Source organism: Giraffa tippelskirchi, chromosome 7 (assembly GCF_054371585.1).
Source record: "Giraffa tippelskirchi isolate mGirTip1 chromosome 7, T2T-mGirTip1v1.2.pri, whole genome shotgun sequence".
Lineage (NCBI taxonomy): Eukaryota > Metazoa > Chordata > Mammalia > Artiodactyla > Giraffidae > Giraffa > Giraffa tippelskirchi.
Genome location: NC_137281.1, coordinates 67,803,417 through 67,825,264, shown reverse-complemented (window position 1 = coordinate 67,825,264; position 21,848 = coordinate 67,803,417). Strand labels below are relative to the sequence as shown.

At 40.8% G+C, this 21,848-nt stretch overlaps 1 protein-coding gene across 1 annotated transcript in view; it reads right to left on the bottom strand.

The window, feature by feature from the left end:
- The window catches only part of MCC (MCC regulator of Wnt signaling pathway), a 488,688-nt gene that overhangs the window by 375,852 nt on the left and 90,988 nt on the right, over window positions 1-21,848 (bottom strand). The window lies entirely within an intron of this gene.

The following is a 21,848-nucleotide window of genomic DNA, read 5'->3' as shown; positions in this document are numbered from 1 at the left end:
CATGACTTCTCAGCCTATATCCAAACGGATTTTCTATTTTAGTGTTTCATACTTTCCCAGGTGTGGGGAATTGAATATGTTTTGTTTTAATGGATGCTGTTGATCTTCAGGTTTCTAAATCTGTGAGATACACGAAGGACATTACTATGCTATACCCTTGATTATGGTCATAATTTGAAAGCAAGATTTGCCAAATACAAGCTTTGTTGTTTAGTCGCCCAGTCATGTCTGACTCTTTGCGACCCCATGTATTGCAGCACGCCAGATTTCCCTGTCCTTCACTATCTCCCGAACTTTGCTCAAAACTCATGTCCATTGAGTCAGTGATGCCATCCGACCATCCGTCACCCTCTTCTCCTCCTACCCTCAATCTTTCCCAGCATCAAGGTCTTTTCCACTGAGTCAGCTCTTCGCATTAGTTGACCAAAGTACTGGAGCTTCACCTTTAGCACAGGTCCTTCCAATAAATATTCAGGGTTGATTTCCTTTAGGATTGACTAGTTTGATTTCCTTGCTGTCCAAGAGACTCTGGAGAGACTTCTCCAGCATCACGGTTTGAAAGCATCAGTTCTCCAGCACTCAGCCTTCTCTACGGTCCAACTCTCACATCCACACGTGACTATTAGAAAAACCATAGCTTTGACTATATGGACCTTTGTTGGCAAAGTGATGTCTCTGCTGCTGGATAATCAAGATATTCCAGGAGGATTGCTTCCCTGTACATGCTGAGCTGGAACTTTTATCTGAGCCCCCCACCTTTTTTTTTAATGCCAAAACCATTGCAATAGCCACTTCAGAAAATGCCTTTGCTAGTGATCGTAACAGTGTTTGGGCAGCCTTAGGTCCTCTTGACTCCTTGACCCTGATGGGCTCTGTAGGTTACTATCTGGCCCCATGGCAGTTGTCACTCAAATGTCAAAAGCCTTTAAACAGCCCAAGAAAACAAACTAGAAGAGAAAGAAGTTCCAAGGTTCATACACTTTTAAAGGGATCCTTTAAATCAGTGTTTCTGTCTTTTCTACCAAAGTGCCCAAAGGCAAAAGAGAGTGTGTGTGTGTTTATATATATAGAGAGAGAGACTGATTTCTGTGTCTAGGACTTCTCATACTATGTTAAACAGAAGCAGTGATAGGAGGCATCCTTGTCTTGTTCCTGAATTTATCAGGGAGGCTTTCAGCTTTTCACCACTGAGCATTATGTTGGTTGTACATCTGTTGTGAAAGTGAAAGTCACTCAGTCATGTCTGACTCTTTGTGACCCCATGGACTATACAGTCCATGGAATTCTCCAGGCCAGAATACTGGAGTGGGTAGCCTTTCCCTTCTCCAGGGGGATCCTCCCAACCCAGGGATTGAACCCAGGTCTCCCACATTGCAGGCGGATTCTTTACCAGCTGAGCCACAAGGGAAGCCTGAGAATACTGGAGAGGGTAGCCTATCCCTTCTCCAGTGGATCTTCCCAACCCAGGAATTGAACTGGGGTCTCCTGCATTGCAGGCAGATTCTTTACCAACTGAGCTATCAGGGAAGCCCCAGGAAGCCTCATCTGTTATAAATGGACCTTATTAGGTTGCAATATATTCCCTCTATACCCATGTTGACAGCAGCCATGAAATTAAAAGATGCTTACTCCTTGGAAGGAAAGTTACGACCAACCTAGACAGCATATTAAAAAGCAGACATTACTTTGCCAACAAAGGTCCGTCTAGTCAAAGCTATGGTTTTTCCAGTAGTCATGTATGGATGTGAGAGTTGGACTGTAAAGAAAGCTGAGTGCCAAAGAATTGATGCTTTTGAACTGTGGTATTGGAGAAGACTCTTGAGAGTCCCTTGGACTGCAAGGAGATCCAACCAGTCCATCCTAAAGGAGATCAGTGCTGGGTGTTCACTGGAAGGACTGATGTTAAAACTGAAACTCCAATACTTTGGCCACCTGATGCAAAGAGCTGACTCATTTGAAAAGATCCTGATACTGGGAAAGATTGAAGGCCAGAGGAGAAGGGGATGACAGAGGATGAGATGGTTGGATGGCATCACCGACTCAATGGACATGAGTTTGGGTAAACTCCGGGAGTTGGTGATGGACAGGGAGGCCTGGTGTGCTGCAGTCCATGGGGGTCACAAAGAGATGGACATAACTGAGCAACTGAACGGAACTGATACCCATGTTGATGAGGGTTTTTGTCATGCAGGGATGTTGAATTTTGTCAAATGCTTTTTCTGCATCTATTGAGACGATCATATAATGTCTGTCTTCCCTTTTGCTAATGTGGTGTACCGCAATGATTCATTTGCATACGTTGAACAATTCTTGCAGCCCTGGAATCACTAAAACTTGATCATGGTGTATGATCCTACTTTGTATTGTTGGATTCAGCTTGTTAATATTTTGTTGAAGATTTTTTGCATCAGTATTCATCAAAGATGAATGGCCTGTGTGTGTGTACTAAGACCCTTCAGTCGTGCCTGACTTTGTTTGACCCTATGGACTGTAGCCCACCAGCCTCCTCGGTTCTTGGGATTCTCCAGGAAAGAGTACTGGAGTGGGTTGCCATGCTCTCCTCCAGGGGATCTTTCTGACCAAGAATTGAACACACGTATCTTACGTCTCCTAAATTGGCAAGTAGGTTCTTTACCTCTAGTGCCACCTCTTTTTTTGTAGTCTTTGTCTGTTTTTCACATCAGGTTAATGGTGGCCTCATAGAATGAATTTGGGAATGTTACCTCCTCTTCAGTTTTCTAGAGTAGTTTGAGAAGGACAGGCATAAGTTCTTGTTTATGTTTGGTAGTCTTTCCAAACTTAAGTTTGGTAGTGAAGCCATCCAGTTCTGGACTTTTATTTGCAGGAAGTTTGTTTGTTTGTTTGTTTTTAATTACAGATTCTATTTCCTCTTTAATGATCTTTTCAAATTATCTTTTTTCTTGTCTCAGTCTTGGCAGGCTGTATATTTCTAGATATTTGTCCATTTCTTCTAGGTTGTGCAATTTGTTGGTATGTAACTATTTATCGTATTATCTTAGTTTTTTTTTTTTTTAAATCTCTGTGGTGTCTGTTGTTTTCTCCTCTTTCATTTCTTTTTTTTTATTGGGTCCTTTGCTTTTTACTCCTGGTGAGTCTGGTTAGAGGTTTATCAGTTATATCTTTTCTAAAACCCAGCTATTGGCTTCACTGACAATTTCTATTATTTTTTGATCTTTATTTATTTCTTCTCTGATCTTTATTTCCTTCCTTTTGCTGACTGTGGGCTTTCTTTGTTCTTCTTTTTATAATTCTTCTAGGTGGTAAGCGAGGTTGTTTGTTGAAGATTTTTCTTTCTTCTTGAGGAAGGCTATATCTTGGTCTTATTTCATTTAGCATAATGCTACCATGGTCCATCCATGTTGCTGCAAATTGTAGGATTTTCTTCTTTCTCATGGTTAAATACTATTCCATTGTACACATACACCACACCTTCTTATCCATTCATGCATCAGTGGACACTTAGGTTGTTTCCATACCTTGACTGTTGTGAATAACACTGCAATGAACATGGAAGTGTAGGTATCTTTTCAAATTACCGTTTTCATTTTCTTCAGATATATATCCAGAAGTGTGATTTCTGGATCATAAGTTAATTCTATTTTTAATTTTTGGAGGAAACTCTATCCTATTTTTGACAGGGCTGTACTAATTACATTTCTACCAACAGTGCATAAGTTTCCCTTTTCTCCACATCCTTGTGGACATCTATCCTTGTCTTTGACAATAATTATTCTAACTATCATGATAGGTGATATCTCATTGTAGTTTCAATTTGCATATTTCTGATGATTAGTGACGTTGAGCATTTTTTCATGTGTCTGTTGGTCATCTGTATGTCTTCTATGGAAAAATGTCTATTCAAGCCCTCTGCTCATTTTTAAGAAGATTTTTTTTTTGCTATTAAGTTGTATGAATTGCTTATGGATGTTGAATATTAGCTGCTTATCAGCTAATGGTTTGCAAATATTTCACTCTACAGGGTGCATTTTCATTTTGCCGATCATTTCTTTGCTGTACAGAAGCTTTTAAGTTTGATGTACTCCTACTTGTTTACTTTTTGTTTTTGTTACTGTGCTTTTAATGTCATATTCAAAAAATCATTGCCAAGACAACATCAAGTTTTTTAAAATGTTTTCCTTTAGTAGTTTAACAGTTTCAAGTATTACATTTCAGTTTCTAATGTATTTCAAGTTAATTTTTATGAGTGGTTTAAACTAGGGGTCTAATTTCACTCTTTTGTATGTGAATATCCAGTATTCCCAACACCATTTATCAAAGACACTGTCATTTCCTCATTGGCTCCCTTGTCAAATATTAGTTGACCATATATGCGTGGGTTTATTTCTGAGCTCTCGATTCGGTTTTGCTGGTCTATCAGTTCAGTTCAGTCTCTCAGTTGTGTCCAATTCTTTGTGACCCCATGGACTGCAGTATGTCAGGCTTCCCTGTCCATTACCAACTCCTGGAGCTTATGCAAACTCATGTCCATTGAGTCGGTGATGCCATCCAACCATCTCATCCTCTATTGTCCCCTTCTCCCCCACCTTCAATCTTTCCCAGCATCAGGGTCTTTTTCAATGAGTCAGTTCTTTGCATCAGGTGCCCAAAGTATTGGAGTTTCAGCTTCAGCATCAGTCCTTCTAATGAATATTCAGGACTGATTTCCTTTAAGATGGATTGGTTGGATCTCCTTGCAGTCCAAGGGACTCTCAAGAGTCTTCTCCAACACCACAGTTCAAAAGCATCAATTCTTTGGCACTCAGCTTTCTTTATGGTCCAACTCTCACATCCACACATGACTATAGGAGAAACCATAGCTTTGACTAGATGGACCTCTGTTGGCAAAATAATGTCTCTGCTTTTTAATATGCTGTCTAGGTTTGTCATAGCTTTTTTTTCAAGGAGCAAGCGTCTTTTAATTTCATGGCTGCAATCACCATCTGCAGTGATTTTGGCTGCTGCTGCTGCTAAGTCGCTTCAGTCGTGTCCGACTCTGTGTGACCCCATAGACGGCAGCCCACCAAGCTCCGCCGTCCCTGGGATTCTCCAGGCAAGAATACTGGAGTGGGTTGCCATTTCCTTCTCCAGTGCATGAAAGGGAAAAGTGAAAGTGAAGTCGCCCAGTCGTGTCCGACTCTTAGTGACCCCATGGGCTGCAGCCTACCAGGCTCCTCTGTCCATGGGATTTTCTAGGCAAGAGTACTGGAGTGGGGTGCCATTGCCTTCTCCAGCAGTGATTTTGGAGCCCCCCAAAATAAAGTCTCTCATTGTTTCCACTGTTTCCCCACGTATTTGCCATGAAGTGATGGGACCAGATGCCATGATCTTATTTTTGTGAATGTTGAGGTTTAAGCCAACTTTTTCACTCTTCTCTTTTCACTTTCATCAAGAGGCTCTTTAGTTCCTCTTCACTTTCTGCCATAAGGGTGGTGTTATCTGCTTATCTGAGGTTATTGATATTTCTCCTGGCAATCTTGATTCCAGCTTATGAGTCATCCAGTCCAGCATTTCCCATGATGTACTCTGCAAATAAGTTAAATAAGCAGGGTGACAGTATACAGCCTTGATGTACACCTTTCCCGATTTGCAACCAGTCTGCTGTTCCATGTCCAGTTCTGACTGTTGCTTCTTGACCTGCATACAGATTTCTCAGGAAGCAGGTCAGGTGGTCTGGTATTCCCATCTCTTTCAGAATTTTCCACAGTTTATGCGATCCACATAGTCAAAGGCTTTGGCATAGTCAATAAAGGAGAAATAGATGTTTTTCTGGAACTCTCTTGCTTTTTCTTGTTGGTCTGTATGTCTGGTTTTAATGCCACTATCATACTGCTTTGATTACTATACCTTTATAACATAGTTTGAAATAAGAAAGTATGTTGCCTTTGCAGTTCTCTCTCGGGATTGCTTTGGCTATTTGGGGTCTTCTGTAGTTCCATACGAATTTAAAGGTATTTCTATTTCTGTTAAAAATGCCATTGGGATTTTGATAGGGTTTGCAGTGAATTTATAGATGGCTTTAGGTCTTCTGGACTTCCCTGGTGGCTCAGAGGTTAAAGCGTCTGCCTCCAATGCGGGAGACCTGGGTTCGATCCCTGGGTCGGGAAGATCCCCTGGAGAAGGAAATGGCAAACCACTCCAGTATTCTTGCCTGGAGAATCCCATGGACGGAGGAGCCTGGCGGGCTACAGTCCATGGGGTCGCACAGAGTCGGACATGACTGAGCGACTTCCCTTTCCCTTTTCCCTTAGGTCTTCTGTCTTGCCTCATATTCATAATACTTTCACAAACATCTTAAGCATAATTCCTCGTGTGTATCACATATCTACTACTATACAACAAGCTGTCACAAAACAATGGCTTCAAATAGCTACAGCTTATTGTTTCTTGTGATTCTGGGGTCAATAATTTGGGTTGGGCTCACCAGGGCAGTTTTGTGTCTTATCGTAGGATTAGGATCATTAGCATGACTTGCAGTCATCTGGTAGCTTGACTGGGGCTGGAGAAACTAAGATGTGCAGACTCATGTGTCTGGGGCCTCAGTACTGGTTACTGGTTGGGCCTCTCCATGTGGTCTCTCATCATTTGCTAGTCTAGCCCAGATTTCCCTTCATGGTTGCAGGAATGTTCCAAAGAGGTGAAGCTGGAAGCTGAAAGGCATTTTGAAATCTAGGCTCCAGAACTTGCACAGTTTCACTCTTGCCACATTCTGTTGGTCAAAATAAACCACAAAGCCACCCCATATTCAAGCAGTAGGAAAAAAGAGCTGCAAAATATTGTGGTCACATTTTTCATTCAACCACAGTAAACCTTCTTCTTTTGTCAATTTAGGAGCAAGTAGAAGACATCTACTAGCCACTAGCTATAATGAACTCAGTGTTCTGGTTACTTTCATTATATCCAGCTTGCGACTGTAACCCCAGAATAAGACTAGGTTTGAAGGAAAAAATTAATCTTGATAAAACTGATATATCATTCATTACTTGTACTAATTTTTCTTAAAAAACTGCCCAGGTCCAAACATATATGTCTTATTTCAAAGGAATAGCTATACCTTAAAGAAAAAGACCCAAGCTTTAAAGGATGACAATAAATCAACAAATAGTTACTAAGATTAGGTACTGTGAGTATCAGTTTTTCTCACTGATACATTAATTTATTGATCAAACATTCATCTGTTGTCTGGCATGTGTGAGACGCTGTGCTATTTTCCCGGGATACATAATCTAGTAGAGGAGACAGACATATAAATGTACGATTATAACACAGGATGATTCACAATTACAATGATAGACAGACATAGGATATAACAGAAGGGGGTTTCCCTGGTGGCTTAGTGGTAAAGAATCTGCCTGCAATGCAGGAGATGTGAAGACATGGGTTTGATCCCTGGGTGGAGAAGGAAATGGCAGCCCATACTAGTAATCTTGCCCAGAAAATCCCATTGGACAGAGGAGCCTGACTGGCTACAGTCCATGGGGTTACAAAAGAGTTGGACACGACTGAGCAGCTAAACAACAATGTAACAGAAGCACATTTAAAAAACAGAATTCATTAAAAAGAGTTTACAATTTGGTTGTGTAAGAAGACACACGTGAATCTCCTAGTTGCTAAATATATATGTGTACATGTCAGCTTTATGTAGCATTATTAAAGCCTTTTGAGGATTGCAAGAGTGCATACTCAGAGAAAAGAAAAAAGGCAAGAGGTACATATAGGACCATGTGGGGGGCATCTGCTCTTTTTGCCTGTCCAGCATCCACTACTGTGCTTGTGGTGACAGCACCTTGATTTCCTCACTCCTTTCTTCAACCCTCAGTCCATATGATGTCGACAGAAACAACTCCACTCTAAACTTACAGGGTAGTGTGTGGCCCAGGCCTGGCCAATCAGACCATTGCATTCTTCTGGCCACAGGGAACCAAGAAGACCTAGTGAGGTCAATTCCCAGGATTTCTGTGGAGCTGCTGCAGAGAAAAAAATCACTCTTTTCTCTCGTGGTTACTTAACAGAATGGGAGTACTCCTGGGGCTGCTGTATGCTGGGGCTCTGTAGGCCCCAACAAGGAGCCTGAGAATAAAGCCATTTCAGAGGGGAAAGGGCTGAGACATGGAGAGAGGCAGACTGATGACATCTGAGTCTCTGGATCTACTCATGCTAGATTCAACTGCCTAGACCTCTCCTATATAGTCACAGTTCCACTCTCTCCCTTCCTCCCTCCCTTTTTCCCTTCCTTCCTTTCTCCCTCCTGCTCCATCTCCCCTTCCCCTTCAAAATACTAGTGCTGAGGGTTTGCCACTTGCACTAAAAAGCTCTAATACAGTACAGAAGGAACAAAACTGAAAAAGTAGGCTTGAAGAGAATGTATCAATAAGAAGGTTAGTACTACTGAAGGTAAGTGTCCGTGTGAAGAGGTAATGGGGAACAAGATGGACTTAGGATAAACCCTCTGGATGGTAAGGAGTCTCGACATCTTAAAGAGTTCAGAGTCTCTTAGGTCAACAAAAGAGAATCAGTGTGCTTTTACCATAACCACATATTTAAAGTATTTGGAAGTCATAGTAGCATCAACTGGAATCAGGCAAAAAGAACTGTCTGGAGGAAATGGCCAGTAATTCAGAGGATATGAAAGAGGACCGAGATCTGGACCATGGCAGTCCCAATCTGAGAAGTATGAACAGATGAATCAGTTGGAATTGGAAACCACTCAAGACTAGGAAGGACATGATTAATAAAAATGGATACAACTGGACTAAGTTAACCACCAACTGAATCTACCCAAACAATCTAACAACAGTCAATCTACAGTCAGTTGTTGACAGTATGCTTTAGTGTGCTACAGAAGAATGGAACATAGTATCTATTACTTAAAGACCTTAGAGGCCTTTAGGAGCAGAATAAACTGAATAAACATATTGTTTGCCCTATCACACAGGGCGTAGAGTATGTGAAAAGCTACCAGTCCCACCAACAAAAAAAACTTCCTGAAACCTTCAACTGGGCTAAAAACTGCTGTGACTTTAGTCTGGGCAGTATTTTTAACAATGAATCACTCTTAGAAGTGTTAAGTCACTCTGTGGTAATTACTAATTTCTCATTCAGAATGCATAGAGAGCTGAAGTCAAGTTTTCTTAATTTACCAGCAGAACACTACATACTAGTGTCAGTTCAACTGAATTGGAAAATGCACTCTTTTCTCACTTAATCTAACCTGTTTTAAGAGTTTAGAAAAATATTTATACACACAGACAAAACCCCAACAATATTTAAGAGTAACATTCTTTCTGAAAAAATTAGGCTGTTTCAAGACTAACACAGGTTTTGTGCATAAAAGAAAGAAACTCAACCAGAATTCAGGGGGTTACTTGTCTCTTTAAACGTGCCAAGGAATCAAGGTATATCCTTACATTTCCTACCTCAGACCTGTGGGGTTTGGAGTCCTCCCTGTCTGAACTATATATTCTTTGATCTAACTTTTTACTTTGACTCCCCATTAAGGAAAATTCTTGCTATCAGTTCCTCCAAGAAACTTTAGTACTTTATATGTTCCTTTGGAACCACAGGGGCACTATCAGAACAGTAATGAAGCTGACTCGTCAGGTGGGAATATATTTCAAGGAAAGGTCAATAAAATGTCTTTGAAGATACAGGTTATTGGAAACTGTGTCCAGTGTTCTAATCTTAGCATAAATTAAATTTACTTGCATTAATTAGCAGGTTTTAATGTCTGCTGTCTTTTAATGTTTCAAAGCCATTGAGATTTAATTCAAGTAAGTTTCTGGGCTCTCTGAGACCTGACCAAAGGAAGAAAAACAAGTGCCCCTAAAGATCTGAAGAGCACAGACTTGAAACAACCTCATTAGGCAAGCTTGCAGGCTTATACCAGCTCTCCTCAGGCAATTCAGCAGTTTTGTTTTTTTTTAGTGGTCATCACCCTGAAGCAGTACCTCTTTCACATAATTCACACATTTGACAGGAATATGTGGAAATTATGTTTAAAGTTCACAGCTTAGTTGAAGTAAAAAGCTGTTTGTTTATTTAAAAGGGCACGTTTGAATTAAGGCTCTGTTGGAATTGCTAACATACAAAAATACCTAATTCTGGGAATTTTTAAAAACTCCAGAGTCTCCCCTCATCACACGGAAAATTTTAAGTCAGCATTTCTATATGTGATTTAAATTTGTTAAATTTCAAGATGGAAAAATTTTAATCACAAAATTTTTAAATTAAAATTACAAATAATTATAATGAATCTAGATTATTTGTTTTCCAGTGGGAAATTAGGCAGCATATACACAACCTTGTAACTATTTTGGCATGAGGTACGCTGTCACTTGGCTGCCAGAGAGATGGGTTTTTCTTTCTTTTTTTTTTTTTAGTGTTTTTATTTTATTATTTTTTTCTTTTTTCTTTTTTTTTTTAATAAATTTATTTATTTTAGTTGGGGGCTAATTACTTTACAATATTGTAAATAGTTTTTGCCATACATTCTAACAGGCTTTTTCCACAGATCTTTCCTCAAGACCTTGGGGACCATGTGTCTGCAATTGCTGGGAATGGCCTCTAGATGGCAGGATTCTTTTCGCTCAGCATCTTGGTTGTGAAGACGAAGTTTTTAAGCAAAAGTTGCAGGAGACTCAAAGGATTATGTCTTTCAGGAGTACTGTCTTAGTGTTCTCAACTCCTTAGTAGCTCTCTTGTTGTTCAGTTGCTCAGTCGTGTCCCACTCTTTGCGACCCCATGAACCACAGCACACCAGGCTTCCCTGACCTTCATCATCTCCCAGAGCTTGTTCAAACTCATGCCCACTGAGTCGGTGATGCCATCCAACCTTCTTGTCCTCTGCCTTGTCTCCTCCTGCCTTCAGTCTTTCCCAGCATCAGGGTTTTTTCCAGTGAGTTGGCTCTTCGCATCAGGTGGCCAAAGTATTTGAGCTTCAATATCAGTCCTTCCAATGAATATTCATGGCTGATTTCCTTTAGGATGGACTGGTTTGATCTCCTTGCTTTCCAAGGGACTCACAAGAGTCTTCTCCAACTTCTCCAACAGTTCAAAAGCATCAATTCTTCGGCACTCAGCCATCTTTGTGGTCCAGTAGCTCTGAGCCTTAGAGCAAATCACTTAACTTCTCTGAGCCTTAGTGTCCTCCTCTATACAACGAGGATTGTATTCTAAACTTGGAATGTAGCCACATGGATTAGAGATGATAATGATAATTAAAGTAACGCTATTATTTATTGAGAAGCTAACATGAATAGCCACTATGTAGGAACTTTACAAGTGATGTTTCACTAAGTTCTTCCAAACAGTGCAGGTATTACTACTATACCTTTAGACATAAGAAAAGTGACGCTCAGAATAATCAGGAACGTGGCCCAAGTCCCACATCAACTCAGTGGTGAACTGGGATTTATCATTCTAGCGTATAATAAACGTTCCTAGAAAACTGCCTTGTGCATAGTAAATTCTGGTAATTTTTAACCATTTTTATTATTCTTGTTGCAATAACTATTAAATTTTACATAACTGGTGGTTTCAAGACATAAAATTTTGAAATATTATTTTAAGATGACTTAAAGTAGATACAAACATATATTATCCTAGTTGATCAGATATCATTTTTCCCCAAAGTATATTTGAGAAACGCCAAAGGGAAGATTTGTAAATAAAAGTTTAACATCAATTAAATGTGAAGAATGCTGTGTATTTTATTCTTCTCCTGGAGATTCACAAGAAACATTAACACATTAAAGACTCTGAGATGTCTCACAGTGAAGAACACTACTCATCTAATTTAGCCCAAACTTTTCAAATGTATGTGCTGAAGAAATTCTTTCTATATATAAAATTTATGAGCATCTCTTGTAATTAGTGTTCTTAGGAAAACGTAGGAAAAGATGAATCTATCAAAATTCCCCTTCCAAGTCAAGCATGTAATGTTTTGACAGGTTTTCTTTTTCTGCTAACTTGACTCCCTGCTGTGGATGTGCTGTGAAATGTCAGGGCTGCCAATAAAATCTTTCTGACACTCAACTGTTAAATCTAAGTTTTTCTCAGGCTCTTCTCACAACAGCACTGACATTTTTTCTACTTCTCTTCACAGTGTACTCACAGGTGAAATCTCAACACTTTGCTAAAACTCCTGCTCATAGTCTTTCTTAGATCCCCTTAAGGACCTTGTCTTCTTCACCATTCAATGATCTCTAAAGTCTCACTGACTAATTTAAACTTCATTGCTACTTAATTCGTTATATGTTTATCACTCCACAATTAAATTGTAAGTTGCTTAGTGTCTGGAACTATGCATTGCACTTTTGTGAAGCCCTGAAACAGCATGAACACACTGCATTGCTCATTCACTCACTCAACAAATATGCACTGAGCATGTACTCAGTTCAGTTCAGTTCAGTCGCTCAGTCGTGTCCGACTCTGTGACCTCATGAACTGCAGCACGCCAGGCCTCCCTGTCCATCACCAACTCCCGGAGCTTACCCAAACCCATGTCCATCGAGTCAGTGATGCCATCCAACCATCTCATCCTCTGTCATCCCCTTCTCCTCCTGCCGCCCAACCCTTCCCAGCATTAGGGTCTTTTCCAGTGAGTCAACTCTTCGCATGAGGTGGCCAAAGTATTGGAGTTTCAGCTTCAACATCACTCCTTCCAATGAACACCCAGGACTGATCGCCTTTAGGATGGGCTGGTTGGATCTCCTTGCAGTCCAAGGGACTCTCAAGAGTCTTCTCCAACACCACAGTTCAAAAGCATCAATTCTGCGGTACTCAGCTTTCTTCACCGTCCAACTCTCACATCCATACACGACCACTGGAAAAACCATAGCCTTGACTAGACGGACTTTTGTTGGCAAAGTAATGTCTCTGCTTTTCAATATGCTATCTAGGTTGGTCATAACCTTCCTTCCAAGGAGTAAGCGTCTTTTAATTTCATGGCTGCAATCACCATCTGCAGTGATTTTGGAGCCCAAAAAAATAAAGTCTGACACTGTTTCCACTGTTTCCCCATCTATTTCCCATGAAGTGATGGGACCAGATGCCATGATCTTAGTTTTCTGAACGTTGAGCTTTAAGCCAACTTTTTCACTCTCCTCTTTCACTTTCATCCAGAGGCTCTTTAGTTCTTCTTCACTTTCTTCCATAAGGGTGGTGTCATCTGCATATCTGAGGTTATTGGTATTTCTCCTGGCAATCTTGATTCCAGCTTGTGCTTCTTCCAGCCCAGTGTTTCTAGTGACGTATTCTGCATATAAGTTAAATAAGCAGGGTGACAATATACAGCCTTGACGTACCCCTTTTCCTATTTGGAACCAGTCTGTTGTTCCATGTCCAGTTCTAACTGTTGCTTCCTGACCTGCGTACAGGTTTCTCAAGAGACAGGTCAGATGGTCTGGTATTCCCGTCTCTTTCAGAATTTTCCACAGTTTATTGTGATCCACATAGTCAAAGGCTTTGGCATAGTCAATAAAGCAAAAATAGATGTTTTTCTGGAACTCGCTTGCTTTTTCGATGATCCAGCGGATATTGGCAATTTGATTTCTGGTTCCTCTGCCTTTTCTAAAACCAGCTTGAACATCTGGAAGTTCACGGTTCACATATTGCTGAAGCCTGGCTTGGAGAATCTTGAGCATTACTTTACTAGCATGTGAGATGAGTGCAATTGTACGGTAGTTTGAGCATTCTTTGGCATTGCCTTTCTTTGGGATTGGGATGAAAACTGACCTTTTCCAGTCCTGTGGTCACTGCTGAGTTTTCCAGATTTGCTGGCATATCGAGTGCAGCACTTTCACAGCATCATCTTTGAGGATTTGAAATAGCTCAACTGGAATTCCATCACCTCCACTAGCTTTGTTCATAGTGATGCCTTCTAAGGGTCACTTGACTTCACATTCCAGGAGGTCTGGCTCTAGGTGAGTGATCACACCATCGTGATTATCTGGGTCGTGAAGATCTTTTTTGTACATTTCTTCTGTGTATTCTTGCCACCTCTTCTTAATATCTCCTGCTTCTGTGAGGTCCATACCATTTCTGTCTTTTATCGAGCCCATCTTTGCATGAAATGTTCCCTTGGTATCTCTAATTTTCTTGAAGAGATCTCTAGTCTTTCCCAATCTGTTGTTTTCCTCTATTTCTTTGCATTGATCGCTGAGGAAAGCTTTCTTATCTCTCCTTGCTATTCTTTGGAACTCTGCATTCAGATGGGAATATCTTTCCTTTTCTCCTTTGCTTTTCGCTTCTCTTCTCTTCCCAGTTATCTGTAAGGCCTCCTCAGACAGCCACTTTGCTTTTTTGCATTTTTTGCATTTCTTTTCCATGGGGATGGTCTTGATCCCTGTCTCCTGTACAATGTCACGAACCTCTGTCCATAGTTCATCAGGCACTCTATCAGATCTAGTCCCTCAAATCTATTTGTCACTTCGACTGTATACTCATAAGGGATTTGATCTAGGTCACACCTGAATGGACTAGTGGTTTTCCCTATTTTCTTCAATTTAAGTCTGAATTTGGCAATAAGGAGTTCATGATCTGAGCCACAGTCTGCTCCCGGTCTTGTTTTTGCTGACTGTATAGAGCTCTCCATCTTTGGCTGCAAAGAATATAATCAATCTGATTTCGGTGTGGACCATCTGATGATGTCCATGTGTAGAGTCTTCTCTTGTGTTGTTGGAAGAGGGTGTTTGCTTTGACCAGTGCATTCTCTTGGCAAAACTCTACTGGCCTTTGCCTTGCTTCATTCTGTACTCCAAGGCCAAATTTGCCTGTTATGCCAGGTGTTTCCTGACTTCCTACTTTTGCATTCAAATCCCCTATAATGAAAAGGACATCTTTTTTGGGTGTTAGTTCTAAAAGGTCTTGTAGGTCTTCATAGAACCATTCAACTTCAGCTTCTTTAGCATTACTGGTTGGGGCATAGATTTGGATTACTGTGATACTGAATGTTCTGCCTTGGAAACGAAGAGAGATCATTCTGTTGTTTTTGAGATTGCATCCAAGTACTGCCTTTCGGACTCTTTTGTTGACCATGATGGCTACTCCATTTCTTCTAAGGGATTCTTGCCCACAGTAGTCTATATAATGGTCATCTGAGTTAAATTCACCCATTCCAGTCCATCTTAGTTCGCTGATTCCTAGAATGTCGCCATTCACTTTTGCCATCTCCTGTTTGACCACTTCCAATTTGCCTTGATTCATGGACCTAACATTCCAGGTTCCTATGCAATATTGCTCTTTACAGCATCGGACTTTGCTTCTATCAGCAGTCACATCCACAGCTGGGTATTGTTTTTGCTTTGGCTCCATCCCATCATTCTTTCTGGAGTTATTTCTCCCCTGATCTCCAGTAGCATATTGGGTACCTACTGACATGGGGAGTTCATCTTTCAGTGTCCTATCTTTTTGCCTTTTCATACTGTTCATGGGGTTCTCAAGGCAAGACTACCGAAGTGGTTTGCCATGCCCTTCTCCAGTGGACCACATTCTGTCATGGCTAGGTACTAAGTGTTAGTTGCTTAGTCATGTCCGACTCTTTGCGACCTTATGGACTACAGCCTGCCAGGCTCCTCTGTCCATGGAATTCTCCAGGCAAAAATACTGAAGTGAGTTGCCATTCCCTTCTCCAGGGCATCTTCCTTGCCCAGAGATCGAACCTGGGTCTCCCACATTGCAGGCATATTGTTTACCATCTAAGCTGGGGTTTAGCAGGACCCCAGCAAGGCCATAAGTATTCTAGTGGAGCTTTTATTGCACTGGAGGAGACAGATAAGTAGTGTTCAAATAAGCACATAAAATGATATCAGATAAGAATCAGTGGTATGATGCATAAGGGCATGTGCAAGAGTATAAGAGAAGTCACATTAGTTTGGAAAGGCCTCTCTAAAGAGGGAATATTTAAGCTGAAATCTGAATAACAGGAAAGAGCCAGCTATGTAAAGAGAAGGTCAAAAAGAAGACTGTTCTAGATGAGAAGAAAAAGCGAGGGCAAAGGCTGGAGGTTGGCTAAATTTGCTAAGTTAGTGGAATAGCAGGAAGGCCAGTGTGGGCAGAGCCTGCATAAGAAGTCAGAGTAATCACTGTAAGATCAAGTTAGAGTGGTGGGTACAGGCTAGAATGTGGTAAGGAATTTGGACTTTAAGTCATATGGAAGCCATGGAGCACTGAAGACACAGGAATGACCTAAGCATATTTTTATAATGTTAAAAAACCATTCTGAGAGAAGAACTATACAAAAACAGTCTTCATAACCTGGACAGCCACACTGGTGTGGTCACTCACCCAGAGCCAGACATCCTGGAGTGTGAAGTCAAGTGGGCCTTAGCAAGCATTACTATGAACAAAGCTAGTGGAGGTGATGGAATCTCAGCTGAGCTATTTCAAATCCTAAAAGATGATGCTGTGAAAGTGCTACACTCAATATGCTAGCAAATTTGGAAAACTCAGCAGTGGCCACAGGACTGGAAAAGGTCAGTTTTCATTCCAATCCCAAAGAAGGACAATGCCAAAGAATGTTCAAACTATCACACAATTGTACTCACTTCATATGCTATCAAGGTGATGCTCAAAATCCTCAGCCTAAGCTTCAACAGTATGTGAACCGAGAACTTCCAGACAATACAAGCTGGATTTAGAAAAGGCGAGGAACCAGAGATCAAATTGCCAACAACCACTGGATCACAGAAAAAGCAAGGGAATTCTAGAAAAACATCCACTTCTGCTTCATTGACTACACCAAAGCCTTTGACTGTGTAGACCACAACACACTGTGGAAAATCTTAAAGAGATAGTAATGCCAGACCACCTTACTTGCCTTCTGAGAAACTTGTATGCAGATTAAGAAACAACAGTTATAACCAGACATGGAAGAATGGACTGGTTCAGAATTGGGAAAGGAGTTCGTCAAGGCTGTATATTGTCGCCCTACTTATTTAACTTCTATGCAGAGTACATCATGTGATATGCCAGGCTGGATGAAGCATAAGCTGGAATCAAGATTGCCAGAACAAATATTAACAACCTCAGATATGCAGATTATACAACTCTAGTGGCAAAAAGGGAAGAAAAACTAAAGAGCTTCTTGATGAGGGTGAAAGAGGAGGGTTCAAAAGCTGGCTTGAAACTCAACATTCAAAAAATGAAGATCAAGTCATCCAATCCTATCATTTCATGGCAAATAGATGGGGAAGAAGTGGAAACACAGACAGATTTTATTTTCGTGGGCTCAAAAATCACTGTGGACGGTGACTGCAGCCATGAAATTAAAAGACGCTTGCTCCTTGGAAGAAAAGCTATGGCAACCCTAGACAGCATATTAAAAAGAAGAGACATCACTTTGCTGACAAAGGTCCATATAGTCAAAGTTATGGTTTTTCCCAGTAGTCATGTACGGATGTGAGAGTTGGACCATAAATAAGGCTGAGTGCCGAAGAATTGATGCTTTCGAATTGTGGTGTTGGAAAAGACCGTTGAGAGTCCGTTGGACTGCAAGGAGATCCAACCAGTCCATTCTAAAGGAAATCAACCCTGAATATTCACTGGAAGGACTGAGGCTGAAGCTGAAGCACCAATACTCTGGCTACCTGATGTGAAGAGCTGACTCACTGGGAAAGATTCTGACACTAGGAAAGATTGAAGGCAAGAGAAGAAGGGGCAACAGAGGATGAGATGGTTGGATGGCATCACCTACTCAATGGACATGAGTTTGAGCAGGTTCCAGGAGATAGTGAAGGACAGGGAATACTGGCGCGCTGCAGTCCATGGAGTCACAAAGAGTAGGGCATGACTGAGTGACTGAACAACAGCAACAAAGGAGGTATAAGAGAGGCCAGTTATAGGCTCCTTTATTTATTTTAAAAAAAATAGTTATTAATTTATTTGCCTGCTTCGAGTCTTAGTTGTAGCACACAGGCTTCTCTCTTGTTGTGGCATGCAGGCTCAGCTGCCCCGCAGCATGTGGAACCTTAGCTCTGTGACCAGGGACCAAACCAGCATCCCCTGCATTGGAAGGTGGACTCGTAACCATTAGACCACCAAGGAAGTCCCAATAGGCTCTTTTAGCAACCGAGGCAAGACATGATGGTGACTTAGAAAAGGGTGGTAGCAGGAGACACAAGAAGTGGACAGACTAGGGAAGTACTTGAGACAAAGAGTCTTGCTGGCTTGAGCAAAGTAATGGATGGTGATTATTTCCTGCCAGTAGCTATGTGGGAGACAAATGAAAGGGTAAGGAAAGGAAGGGAATCACAAATCCTTTTTGACCATGTTAGGGTTGAGTGGTCTATAAGATATCCAGGAATATGTCGATTTTACCTGATTCTGAAGCTCAAGAGAAAGGGCATACATTTGAGAGTCACTGGTACAAAAACAGTATTTAAAATCATGAGACCATAATGAGGTCATCTAGGGAGAAAATGTAACCCCAAGGCACCTCAAAATTTGGAAGTGGTCCAGGAGGAGTTAAAAAAAGAAAGAAAGGAAGACACAGAGAGAGTGAAAAGGAAGCCAAAATGGTAGGCAGAAACCAAGGAGAATGTTGTGTAGCGAAGTCCAAGAAAATAAAGTGCAACGGAATGAAGAAGTAGTCAGCTGAGGCAATGCCAAAGATGAGGACAGAGGAGAACCACTAGTCGGTCACCACGGAGGTGGGAAGAGCAGGGAGTGCTGAGGACTAGAGCTGGGCAGAGGGGCTGAAGGAAGAAGGAGAGGTGAGGGCTGACAAGCATTCAAACAGACAACCACTTCAAAAACCTGAGCTGTGAAGAGGAGCACAGAAGTGGGGCAGCAGTTTAGAAGGCACATGCAGTCAAGAAAGGGCTTCTCCCCCACTCTGAAAAGGGAGATACTAGAGTTTATCTGTACAGAATCAGAAGGACGGGTCGATAATATAGAAAAGAGACAGACTAACTAAACACATATATCTTTATTTAATTATCATAGATTTTTAAGTGTATTTGATTCACATTAGAGTGAATAGGAAGTTGTTTTCCAACATGAGTATAATCCCGGCAATCTCCAGGAAATAAAATTGACTGGCAATAATAATAACAACATTAACGTAACTTGCATTGAGGGCTTGTAGCTTATCTTGCTGGGCCAGGCATCGTCTCACATGCTGTCCATATACATTGGCTTCTTTATTCCTCCAAATAACAATGATTGTTCTCATGTTACACTTAATGAGGAAACTGAGATATGCAGAGATTGAGTGACCTTTTTAGAGCTGTGTCAGCAGAAAGGGACAGAACCAGCTGGCAGTGGTTTAGTGGCTCAGTCGTGTCCGACTCTTGAGACCCCTTGGACTATAGCCCTCCAGACTCCTCTGTCCATGGGATTCTCCAGGCAAGAATATGGAGTGGGTTGCCATTTCCTTCTCCAGACAGAATCAGGATTCCCACTCAAATAATCTACCTGTGAAGCCTCAACTACCAGGATAAACTGGTAAATGGTGTGTTGGTGTTTCCTCAGTTCATGATGTATTTTATGGTTCACCTCCTCTCATTTACCTCTTCTTTCTCTCAAGGTATACGGTTGTAAAAAAGGGTTAAAAGGAATTGTTTTTCAATTCTTTCTTTGGTTGAGGCAATCTTATGTGACAGTCAAACCAATTAGATGTGGGCAGCAATTCCATCGAAACTATTCCTTTCAAGGTATTCTATAAACACTTGCCACACATTAAAATACAATTTTCAACAGTGAGTATATTTTTTTCCATACAAATATTTCTTCTATAAACACATTTGATATACACTTATATACTACTTTAATGGCCAAATGGTATTCAATTGTTGAGACATACCACCATTTACTTAACCTTTCAAATATATACATATGTGTGTGCTTATGTACTTACAAAAGTTCAAGTTCTTGGCAGAAAAATAGAAAATACAGCTTAGCAAAAAGAATTCCACCCATCCTTTCATTTAATAAATGTTACTGAGTGTCCATTTTATATCATGCAGCCATTATAAACCATGCTTTCTAATGCTGTTTAAAAGCATGAGGAAAATGAAGAGGGAAAACTGCAGGATACAAAACTATATGGAAAGCATGTGAAAAAGTAAGTAAAAAACAAATAAATCACACATCCACACACCACATGAGAGAGAGGGAGAAATGTAAGCAGTAGTTATTATTTCTGGGTGGTGAGATATTAAGGATAATTTTTATTTTCTTCTGCTTGCCTTTTCCCCTTATTTTCTATAATGAACATACATTAACACTCAGAAAAAAATTTTAGCTCAAAAATTAAATATTTCTACATATTGCACTGAGAGCACATGCATTATCAGATATCTAACTTGCAGCTAAAATGGAATCCATTAAGATAGCAAGGCGAAGAGGATAGGAGGACATTTTATTATTTCAATTACTCAATAGTAATGCTCCCAATCATTTCACTGCCTGGAACACCATTCAGAGTGTGCATATTTGTGTGTGTGTGTGTGTGCATGTGTGCACGTGCATGCATGTGTGTTTTGTGTGGCAGTACAGAATCATCCAAGATAATTAGTATATATTTAACAAATGATAGACAGTTAACATGGAGCTTCACGTCTTGCCACTAGGTCTACTGAGCAGAGAAAGAAACAGAGAAGGAGATCCAGGAGACATTTCCAAGGGAAAAAAGTCCCCGAAACTCTAGGTAAAAAATTCTCCCCATATCCCTTGGTTCAGGCTATCCCTTTAAGATGCACTTTTTTCTTTCTTTCCTTTTAAAAACTATTTACTTCTTTGGCTGTGCTGAGTCCTAGTTGCTGCATGCAGGATCTGTAATGGCCACATGTGAACTCTTAGTTGCAGCATATGGGATCTAATTCCCTGACCGGGGACTGAACATGTGCCCCTGTATTGGGAGTGTGGAATCTTAGCCACTGGACCAACCAGGAAGTCCATAAAATGCATTTTTTTTTCTTTTAAACTTCTTATTCTGAAAATTTGCAAATATACGAAAAATATGTACATCTGAGTTCTCAAAAACAGGTACAATAAACCCCGTTTCCATCACTCACCTTCAATAATTATCAACATTTTTCAGAATTTTCTTTCTACTTGCTTATCTTATGCCAACTGAAAAAAGATGTACAACTTGAGAGTTGTAAGTTAAGTTTTATTTGGGGCAAAATGAGGACTGCAGCCCGGGAGGCAGCATCTCAGATAGCTCTGAGAGACTGCTCCAAAGCAGCAGTGGGGAAAGTCAATATATAAGGTTTTGGTGAAGGGGGAGTCAATACCATGAAGGGATGAGGGTCTGACATCACCATGAAGGGATTTAGTGCTTCTCAAGATATGAGGAGATGCAAGGACTGAGTCATAAAATCTGTTCCTAAAAACATCCAACTATCTAAAGACCTGTCCCACCAGATTCCCTGGAGCACAGAGTGCCTCACTTCACCCTGAACTCCCTCAGGGGTTGTTGACGGTCCACAGCCAGAGCAGCATGGGGTTCAGTCTCCATAGAGGCAGATGGCAAACGCCTTTGTTGTTTAGTCGTTGGCAATGCTCTTGGTAAGTGCCAATTTGTAGTTGACACTTACATTAGTAGAAAACAATAATACTTATGAACAGGAAAACTAAGCTTGTAGAAATATTTTTAAACACAAATCAAAAAAGAAATAGTTAAAAACCTCACTATGCAGACCTAAAAAGCTTTCCAATGCTTGCTGGTGCAATTACCACCTTTCCCATCCAGTGTGCCCTTCCTCCCCAATAGCTATGTGAGTGTATTATTACACGTGGGAAATGGAAGAACTAAAATAAAGCAAGCAGTAAACCAGGAACTGGGAAGCCACAGGACAGAACTGGGCTTCCCCAGTGGCTCAGTGGTT